An 11,439-nucleotide genomic window follows, 5' to 3' on the forward strand; every position below is an offset into this window, starting at 1 on the left:
GTATTTTGGGATGCACATGGCATAATATTCGTGGACTATATTGAAAAAGGTAAAACCATAACCGGAGCATACTATTCATCATTATTGGACCGATTGAAAATCAAAATCGGCGAAAAACGACCGCATTTGAAGAAGAAAAAACCGCTTTATCATCACGACAATGCGCCTGCTCATTCATGCTTAGTTGCATAAGCAAAATTGCATGAAATCGGTTTCGAATTGGTTTCTCAGCCACCGTATTCACCAGACCTGGCCCCCAGCGACTATTACTTGTTCCCTAACCTGAAGAGATGGCTCACCGGTAAGCGTTTTCACTCAAATGAGGAGCTCATAGCTGAAACTGAGGCGTCTTTTGGAGACCTTCCGATCAAGTACTTTTCGGACGGTATCAAAAAGTTAGAAAATCGTTGGACTCGCTGTATCGACCTAAAAGGAGAGTATGTTGAAAAATAAAACCGACTTTGGCCAAAAAAACGTCTCCGTGTTTAATTTTTCAGGGACTTATCAGACTGCCTAGTACCTTCTCATTTTGGATGAGAATGTAAACATTATTAACAAGTTTTGTAGAAAATCTTTCAAAGAATAAAATGATTGTCCCGTAAGTTACAACCGAAAAATTACAATTTCAAAAAAATGAAAGTTGTTCTAAATATTGAGATGGACTAGCGACCGGGACAAATCGGGAAATGAAAGTAAATTTGAAAATTGAACTGCAGTTCGAGTATTAAAAATTTAATAGTGATTGATTTTACAAGGTGATTCTAGATCTGTTCAAAATTATATAATTTACATATTTTAACTTTAAAATTTGAACTAATTTAATTCAGAAGCCTTAGTAGTACACAAGTGTAAACGTTCACATTAATGCCTTCTTAAATGAAGGCTTTTATTCAATTTCAAAATCTTTTTGAAGTATTATTTCAGTGTAAAATATTCCATTTTTAATCTACTTGGTTTTGAAATTTAAAAAAAAACAATTTTCAATAGTAAGCAATTTGAAAATGAATCGTCACAATTTCAGAGTGACAAATTTTAACTTGGAATGTTATGATTATGATAAAATTTTTTTTATTTTTTTACTTATATTTCGAAGGTAAAAGTATTTCATTTTGATTCTTAAAGAAAAATTAAATAAGCATTAATTTAGAAAAAAAATCAAATAACCTGGATGTTTCTGAATGTTTCAAAGAAAAGAACCAAATTTGGAGCTTCTCAAGAATTTTGAAATATTAGGAAAACAATAAAAATTTCCGGGTAGATTTAAAATGACTTCTTATTTCGAAGAAGTACATAACTCAAAGAGAATATTTTAAAATATTTCAAAACATTTCAAAAGATTTACAATATTAGAAAGAATCTGGAAGCTCTTAAAACAACTTGGTGTGCAGGATTTTACAAAAATGTTAAGAAAATGGGAATCAGTCTAAAAGACATTTAAAATTTCCGAAAATTTTTAAAAATAATTAAAAAAGATTGGAAATGATTTAAAAGAAAATTGATACTTTTGATTATTTTGAAATGTTTTGAAATGTTGATTTTTTATTTTGAAAATTACATATATTTAAGAGGAGGTATGAAAATATGGGACCACTGAAAAAAATTCTGAAAGGGATGAATGAAAAATTAAAAAAATGAAATCTCTGGCACCTGAATAATAATTTTATCAAAATTGTATTTAAAAATATATTAAAGGACACGTGCGCTTTGAAAGAAAAAAATGTCCTGTCTAAATCTTCTTCGTACCTACATAATAACATTTTTGAAACAAACTTTTCAGGATTCAATTCACCAACAATTTGAACAAAAAAAAAACAAAACAACAATTTTTTAAATTGTTTTAATTCAGGAATTTTCTAGTTCGGATATTTTATAATTCAGCCATTTTCTTTGGAGATTTTTTAAATTCAGTAATATCTTATTGTCCGGAATTTTATTTACTTTATTTTTCTTTTTCCAATTCGACTTTTATATTTCGGAATTTTTATAATTTCGGGAATTTTATTATTTGGTCATTTTTCAATTTACAAATTTTACAGTGTCGGGAATTTTATTATTCGGGATTTTTAGTCGCTTTTTCCGAAGAATAAAATTCCCACATCACTCTAAAAATTCCGAAATTATAACATTGTCGAAATATAAAAGTCCCGAATTGGCAAATTCTCGACAATTTACAATTTTACCGAATTTGAGAATTGCCGACAGAAAATTTCCGAATTATACAATATCCGGGCTAGACAACTCTCTAGTTTGAGCAATTAAAAATAGTCTGTTCAAAAAAAATTTTTAATAGCATAATAAAATATTTTTACCAAAGAAAAAACTTTCTTAATGTTTAAAGTTTCTAAAAATTATTGTTTGAATTTAAAATAAAAATAATTGTACAAATGTATTTTTGGCCAAATAGTTGTTTGAAAATTTTCATTGTATTTTTGTACATTACAGATAACTCTCGCAAAAATAAAATTATTGTTTAAAAAAATAAAAATAAAAGTTGCGTTAAATCAACCTGCATTTAATCCTGCAAAGTTTGTTTCATTTGAAGCTCACGTGTAAAAACATCTAGAAGATTTTGAGGCAATTTTCTTGCAGAATTTTACATAAATTTTACGACAAAGTGGGAATCATTATAAATATATTTAAAACTTCTGAAAAACTTAAATAATAATTTTAATTATATATATTTCGAGTAAGCTGTATGAGCTATAATAATTTAAAGCTTATTTTAAAATATATTTCATGGAACTTGATATTTTTTATGAATGTGCCAGTGAAATCCTGTTCGTCTAATTTTTGTTGCCAATGCGAAACGTAATCTGGCTTGGATCTGCCGTCTTAATATCTAAAAGCCGAAAGAACTATTTTCCTATCACTTGAAATTATAATGATATTTTTATAAAAAAGTTAGAATATATAATATTTAAGAAATTGAAAAATACATACGAGAACTCGATTAGACGAATAGTCTAAAAAAATCCGTAGAAATTGCAGACCACAAAAATAAAAATAAAAACTAAATAATATAAAGAACTATATATAGACAATATATAGAACGAAAATTATAATTAATAATTTTAGAATTAGTGGAAAATATATGAAACCGTAATATACATTACTCAACGACTTATAGTTGTGGAATGTATTAGAATAACCATGTTTTGTAAAGTTATAAATGTAAAAATGTTTTAATCGGCAATTTACTTTCAATCCAAATGGTTCTTATCCGAGCTAAGTAACCATTGGTGCGCTTCGAGGGGCCTACTGCGAGTTGCTTACAGCGCTCCAAGTGGCTGTTGGCAAAATATATCGATGGGACTTCGTAGGTGTTATTTACGGGTGGCGGTGTGTAGAGGGGAAGTGACTTTTTTCGCCGAACGTGCCGTCTATATTTATGGCGGGCAACTAAGCCCGAACCGCATCTACGTTTATAATATTTTTGCTGTCACTCCGGTGAGCAGTCAGGCGTGATCAAACAAAAGCGAAGCAGGCTATAATGAGTTGGTTGCCTCCTACCATCAGCCCCGAAATCAGGACTATATTCCGAGTAAAAATGCTTCGACTTGGTTATGTCTTGAGTTCGTCTCCAAGACATCGATGTCTGGCTGCGTCTCAAAACTGAGTCGAGACATAGGCCTTCGTCTTATTTTTATGGCCACGACAGGTAGAACGGCGTTTACTTTTCTGAAGTCGAGCCTTGTCTTGGCTAAGACGATCTTCACTTGACTCAAGACGAGCCTTGTCTTGACCGAGATCGTTGGGTCTGAACGAGTACAACCTTCAAAAACTTTCAACAAAAAAATAAAAATTGTAACTTTCTAGGAGGATCCTCTAAGCCGTTTGAAATACTTAAAAACAAACAACATTTTAGGCATCATCGTCAAACAAGTATAATACAAAAAACAATCCGTAAATAAGTTGATTTAATATATATATAAATTTGTCATAAGAACAACCGCAGGATTTCGCCGGGAGTGGGTGCTAATCTGAAAAATTGCAACCGCTTCCAGCGAAATCGCGGTAATATTTCAGCCACAACTACGTCTCACAACCGTGAGATAGGTGGTTACAGTCTGTAAAGGAATCAATACGACGATCCAGCAAAAGCCTCGTGCACCCTAAGAACACGGAGCGACCCAAGGACAACCGCCTTCTGCATTTTTCCCGCAAGTATTCTAGCATATTGTTGACACGCAGGGATGCTTTTTAGGCCATTAGCAAGTGAAAGCTTGGCAACTATAAGAGCGCTGATGATAAGGACGATCAGTTCAACAGAATATTCCGGGTACAATCGTTGCAACTCCCTTATGAGGTCTCGATACCTCTCTTTCTTTTCATTCTCCTTGGCTATGATGTTTTTGTCAACTCGTGCCGAAAATTCGATAACGAACATGGTTCGCTTCTCGAAATCCAGAAGAACCATGTCAGATCTCGAGTGAGCAACAGAAACAATTGTCGAGAATATAGTTCCCGTATATGCGGCACTTTCCATTCTCGACAATTGACTCGATTTCCCTAGGAGCATTTCGAGGAGCGATATTAAGGTGAATGCCGTAGGAGTGACAGAGCTGGTAATAAAGCACTCTTAGTGCCGCATTGTGCCTTTGAATGTAGGTCGTTCCCGCGTGAGTTGGACAATTAGATAGTATGTGAGCTAAATGCTCGGGGTGTGCATGGCACGCCCTGCAGCTATCATCGGGAATGTCTTGGCTCAAATTGAGGCGACGGTATGCTAAGGTGGAAATGACATCGTCTTGGCATGCAAAAATGAAACCCTCTGTACGAGACTTCAATCCGGGCGATTTAAGGAAAGCAAACGTTAGCTCACAAGACATTGACTGATCCTTTACATTTCTGTGGAAGATACCGTGCATCCTCTTATCGAGGAGCTGTTCATGAAAGTTTTTCTCTTGTGCTTTCTTAATCCTGGCTTTCAGGAGTGAGTACTCGAGATAGATAAGATTTGATGCATTTTGCTCACCCCTAATACTGAAGTCAAGTCCGAGTGCTTCAGCAGCCTCCTCCACTGCTTTGTACATAAATGCTACTTTGCCCACTTCTCCGTGATTCCTGACCATTTTAACGAGAGGGTTTCTTCCATTTGCAACTCTATGTGCTGTACCCAGAATAATCCTGTTGTGAAGACATTCAAGATTCAATATTCCGCGACCCCCTTGACGGCGTGAGATGTGCAGTCGCGGAACGGAAGACTTAAGATGTATGCTTTCGTTCATGTGCATAACCCTTCTTGTCCCGATATCAAGAGATCTGAGCTCGTTCTTCGTCCATGGAACTACTCCAAATGAATAGAGTAGTACCGGGACGGCAAGGATGTTCGTTGCAGATACTTTGTTCCTCGCCGACAGTTCGGAAGACCAAATCTGTCTGTTGAGACGTTTGTATCTGCTTCGGAGAGTATTCTTTATAAATATCACATCCTGAATGCGGCTCTGTGGCACGCCCAGGTATGTATAAGTCTCTCCAGTGCAAAGGAGTCGTATGGCGCTTCTGTCAACGAACTCAGGATCTCCAGGGATGCCATTAAGTTTTCCTCGCTTCAAATAAACCTTGGCGCATTTGTCTCATCCAAATTCCATTCCAATTTCCTTAGTATAACGTTCGACAATCCCCAGAGCTAGATGCAGTTGCTCTCTGTTTTTAGCATAGATCTTAAGATCGTCCATGTAATATACATGAGTGACCTTGTACTTTCGATCTGCAGGTTTGCCGCACAAGTACTCGGCGGAATGGGGCAGTGCTAGAGATAGTGGCAATAATGTAAGGCAAAAAAGGAGTGGGCTCATGTTTGTCGCCCTGAAAGAAACCTCTCTAAAACGTGACCTTGTTAGTTGTCACACGATTTTTTCCAGATGAGATAGTAAATCTGCTTTTCCAAAGCGGCATCAATCTCTCTATGCACTCAACTATTTGCGGATGAACCTTTAAGATTTCCAAAAGACAGATGATAAGTCTATGGGCTGTCGAATCGAAAGCTGTCCGATAATCAATCCAGGTCATCGATAAGTCACGCTGGTAGAATGCTGCATCTTTGCAGACACATCTATCGATGAGCAGGTTCTCCCGACATCCGGCTACGCCTTTCTTTGAGCCTCGTTGTTCGTACATTTCTTGCCACACAGCTTCAATTGCCCGAACAATTCTGTCATTTAGGATAGTTGTGAATATCTTATAAAGCATGTTCAGATAAGTTATTGGCCTGTAGTTCTTCGGGTCAGCTAAGTTGCCTATTTTCGGCAGGAGTATTGTGCGCCGTTCCACCAACCACTCTCCAATCGGCTCTTCCGACTTCAAATATGAGGTGAAAATACGGGCCAAATGCTGAAGGGTTGAAGAAAACTTCTTCCACCAGAAGGTTTTGATACAATCTGGTCCCGGTGCGGAATAGTTCTTCATCCCTCTAAATACTTTTTTCACCTCCTCGGTAGTGATGGGTGGGCATTCTTTATCAGGTGTTATGAGGGCAACACATAACTCCTTGAAGCTGTTTATATTTTCTGAGTCTTCGTCCAGTCTATGCTGAACTTCGTAGACGTCTCTCCAAAATACTTCGACCTCCTCTGGTTTGGGTGGGTGTTCGACAGTAGCTGGAGGGTCCAGGAAGAGTCGAGATGGGTCAGAGAGAAACTGTTGATTTTCTCTGACCTACCTCTCCCTCCGCTCTAGACTTCTCTTAGCGTCAGATAGTATACGTATTCTCTCAACAATATGCTGCCTGATGGTCAGCAGCTTTGACTTGTTAAGTGTGTGATAACGGGTCCGGAGTTCGCGCGCGAACTTTCGAACCTTGGCGATAAAATTCCTGCCAGATGTGATGTACTCAATCACACATTGAATGCGGGACGCGTACTGTTTTGCCCAGCCTATCTTCTTGGCAAGTTGATGCATTCGTCTTGTGGTCTTATGATCAGCCGTTGGTTTTGTTTTACGGTTCGCATCGGCCAAAGCTCTCGCTGCATTATACACACAATAATTGATAGCCCAGAGGTCGGATTCACCGGAAAAATTCCACGAAGCTCGTCATCCATTTCAGCCAGATCTTTAGGCTTGAGAGAAACCTTAGTGTTGATGTTTCTTCAGGTCGTAAAGCATCGCTCTTCATCTATTGGATGTCTGTCCGCGGTTAGTGTTAGTGTCGCCTCTCTTTCTTTGTTGCCGGCTTGTTCTAGCTGTGGTAGAGTAGGCGTTCCGCTTACATAGCCCCTTTTTTCGAAGTAGTTCAGCATGGTTTCGCAGACGTTGCTGCGAAAAGTGCGATTTCTCCGGGTGTTTCTCGCACTACAGAGCATGCAGCCGTGCCATGTAACCCCGTTCACGGGCCACACTCGCATCGTAGCACTCTAGCAAGTCGTGATTCAGTTGCTCCGTCCACCCAAAGGTCGCGAGATCCCGCCGATTCGTCGCAGTGAATCCATTTTCAATGGCTCCCCCAGCTCTAGATTGGTCGGCATTGTTGGCTGACCCATTGTCGGGAGCCCTGCGCGTTCTGTTGTTTTGGACCACACTTACTACAACTATGTCTGGTGTTGTCATTGTTGTTCCCACGAGAAGCTAGGGAAAGGGGTTCGTCCATCCTTGTAGAGCCGCGCATGCAAAGATAAGGCTGCGTACTCTGAGAAGTCGCCCGGTATCCCAGAGTCACCGTTCTAGACACCTCAGCCAGGTACCATTCAGCTTTCGGCATGGTTCGATGGCTTTGTCATAGGCCCTTCGGTATGATTCTAGAGGAATCAAAACCGAACCGAATATATATATATATATATATATACACACACACACACACATAAATATATATATATATATATATAGTCTAAAAATATACAAAATTGTTTGACCATTACAAATATTAGCTTTTATGACTGTTAGAATGCCCCTTTTTGTTAGGGCAGGTATACGCTCGAAGTTATATACCGCACGTGTTGGAGTCATAAAAATTTGACTAAAGAGATAAAATTTATATCTTCAAGACATAAAAACTTGTCTCCAATACATAAATTGAAGTCTGGCTCCATATCAAAACTGAGACATGCTCAAGTCAAACTTTTCGACTTCAGCATGTCTTGATTGGGGGAAATTCAAGTCAAACGCAAGTCGAAGCATTTTTATTCGGGAGAAGAGTTCCCTGTACCTATTTTTAGAAAAATATCTCATTTTATTTATTATTTATTTATTATTTATTAAAGTTAAAATGTGTTAATTTATTAATAAATTAAATTTTAATTAGTTGAGTCAATTTCCTAATATGATTTTAAGCAAATGAAAAGAAAGTTGATGAAAATCGGTTAACATCTTCTATGCCAGTTGACAGTTCTTGTAATTTTGCATGTTCTTAACGATATGCTTAATTACTTGAAATGTTAACCGATTTTCATAAACTTTTTTTTCTTATTCTTGGAATTACATCAGGCAAATGATTCATATAATTAAAAGTAAACTGAGCCATGTCTTTAGGATTTTAGTTATTGAAACAACCTTAAATCTCATGACAATGAAAGGGTCCTAATAGCGGGGGGGGGGCTTCTGAGGAGCTGGGCCCGGGCTGGCTTCCCCCCTAGGAGGTTGCCCAGCCCGGGGTGGCTTCCCCCGACGGCGATCGGGCCGCCGACCGTCGGCACTACTATCGGCGAGAAAACTATAGGCATCTGCTTTTGAAGCTTAACAACTCAGTCAAAAAAAAATGCTAGCGCAACGAAAAAGAGTCAGTGTTCTACGTTAATGAGCTTAAAGACGTTTATGTAAAAAAAATTTCGTGCTTAGCAGACTGACAAATGTAAAAAAAAGTAAGAATTTTTGGGTACATTTAAAAACAGTCAAGTTTAGAGCATTATTTGTTATACAAGGGGCGATGGAAAAAATTTGAAAAAATTCATGAGCATGAGGAAAACTGTTGTGAACCAGTTGCAGTTGGTAAACTTAAAAATTAATAAAAATTGTTGCTTAAAAGCACAAAAATGTTGAATTATATTATCTTCAGTTCTATAACAGATATTAAAGCGACTCAAACTGCAAACTCTAATGGATAGACTCTGTATTTATTTTCAATCACCCAGAAGGATGAGTTAGACTTCTTTTTTGTGAAAATCGCGATATTTTGAGACATTTTTTTCATTGGAAAACAAGTGACAGAAAGCAGGGTGGGCCCTTTTTTTACTGCCTACTGCTGGTGCCATTCTTCGACCGCTAGTTCTGAATGCTTGGTTGGCACCTGGCCACGGGTCATAGAAAGAAACCAGCGGTCGGCAGTAAAAAAAACGGGCCCCCCTGTTTTCTGCCACTTGTTTTCCAACCAAAAAAAATCTCTAAAAATATCGCAATTTTCACAAAAAATAAGACTAACACATCCTTGCGGGCGACTGAAAGTAAACACAGAGTCTATGCATTACAGTTTGCAGTTTGAATCGCTTTAATATCTGTATTAAAACTGAAGATAATATAGTTGCACATTTTTATACTTTTAAGCAACAATTTTAATTATTTTTTAAATTTCTCAACTGCAACTGGTTAACAACAGTTTTCCCCATACTCATGAATTTTTTCAAATTTTTTCCATCGCCCCTTGTATAAGAAATAATGCTCCAAATGCTCTTAAATTCGGTTTCGTTTTCGTTGCATATCAAAATTATATTGATTTCGGTATCATTTTGAACGCTTTTTTTACTGTGTATAGTCGTATAATCCCCCCAAGCCCCCCCTCCCTGACTACGCCACTGAGTCGTATAATTTTGTCTAAACGTAGAGCTATTTTGTACGGAAATGAAGATCTTAAACTCAATTTTATCTTTCTATAGACTATTTTTGCATGCGACATGTTAAACCACTTTATTATTTTTCTATATAAGAGCGTGATAGAGAGGTAGCTCGATTCTACGGTGAAATCAAAATACTTTTGAATCAATGAAATATTGCTCTGAAGTATCAAACTTGGATTTCGCCCTCGTTCAAACGCATATACGCTAAACTCTCGCTTTCAGTCAAGTGTCGGGGGTTGCCTACAAATGGCCTTGGACTGATTTCGGGAGGTCAGAAACGTAACCAGTGAGGGCCGCCTGACTTGTTTTAATTGGAATATATATCTATATATATATATATAATGTCGCAACCGCTCTCGCCGAACACCTCTGATAAGCTGCGCCTTTTGGTAATACAAATACAATATTGTTAAATTATTTGTAACAATTACACAGGCCGACAAAATTTGACAAATTCAAAAGCCCGAAAGCAGACCATTCATTAACGAAGGATTTTGATGCGCTGAAACCGAATCCGAACTCCAAATTGCTCCTGCACATCAGGTTCTCAAGACATCCTTTCCTAGAAGTGCAAAAAACTCGTTTCTTAGCTGTATTTCAGGTTATGTAACTGTAAAAGAAAAATGTCAACAACAAAAGCTAATATTTTACTTGAAAGGACTAGTCCCCCCTTTCAAACCTACTTTGATTTATTAGGATATTTTAATTTTTCATCAAAACATTGTAATTTGAAATTTTTTATTTTAGCGTCTTAACCCATTAACGCTGAGGTGTTCAGATATATACAAGGTTTTCTCTATTGCTGACGGTACGATATTTTTTCTTCAAAATTTTATCTCAAGGGTTTTCGAGGATGCCCTTTCTATTGTTGGTGTCAGTTTTTGTTATATCCCCTAGAAGATCCAAAATGGCGGCCACAATTTAGGGCTTTAATAAAGGACAAAGGATCCCGCACAAAATACCAACAAAAAAGCGTTAAGTCGTTTGGAACCAAACTTTGCACATTGATAAAACAATTAAAAATTTGGAACTCGTGTCTTTTCATTTCTGCGGAAGCCGTTTCCTAGGGATAGAAACCACCCCTAACAAGCCACAAGCATGCTTACCCACCTGCCTCTGGGAACAATAAGTTTAGTCGCATATTTTTCTTGGAATAATGAAGTTTCATGCCACAAGTGGTTTAACCCACCTACCTGCTAATCCACCTGAACCCAGAAATCACACCTACTAAATCTTTGGTTTTCCCAGCCAATAAAGGCAAGACTTTGTATCGTCCAGCCAGTCAAGGCAAGACTTTGAATCGCCCAGTCAGTCACGGCAAGGCTTTGAATCATCCAGCCAGGCAAGGCAAGACTTTGAATCGTCCAGCCAGTCAAGGCAAGACTTACGATTGTTCAGCCAGTTAAGGCAAGACTTACGATTGTATGTCCAATGATCAGGCCCAATAAAAATACCTTCCTTAACTTTGGCATCACTTAAATGCGGAAATGTATTATTATTATTATTACACCATTAAGCCATTTCTCTTTCGGGGTAGGCGTGACTCACTCGGCAGGGGAAAGGAGTAATGTGTGGGGTGGATAGAGATTTTTCAGATTGATCCAGAATTCTCGTGCTATTTAAGTAAATAACACGTTCGTTCCGCAACACTGCTCCGACCCAGGTTGCTGATCAATCT

This window comes from Belonocnema kinseyi, chromosome 4, assembly GCF_010883055.1.
Source record: "Belonocnema kinseyi isolate 2016_QV_RU_SX_M_011 chromosome 4, B_treatae_v1, whole genome shotgun sequence".
NCBI lineage: Eukaryota > Metazoa > Arthropoda > Insecta > Hymenoptera > Cynipidae > Belonocnema > Belonocnema kinseyi.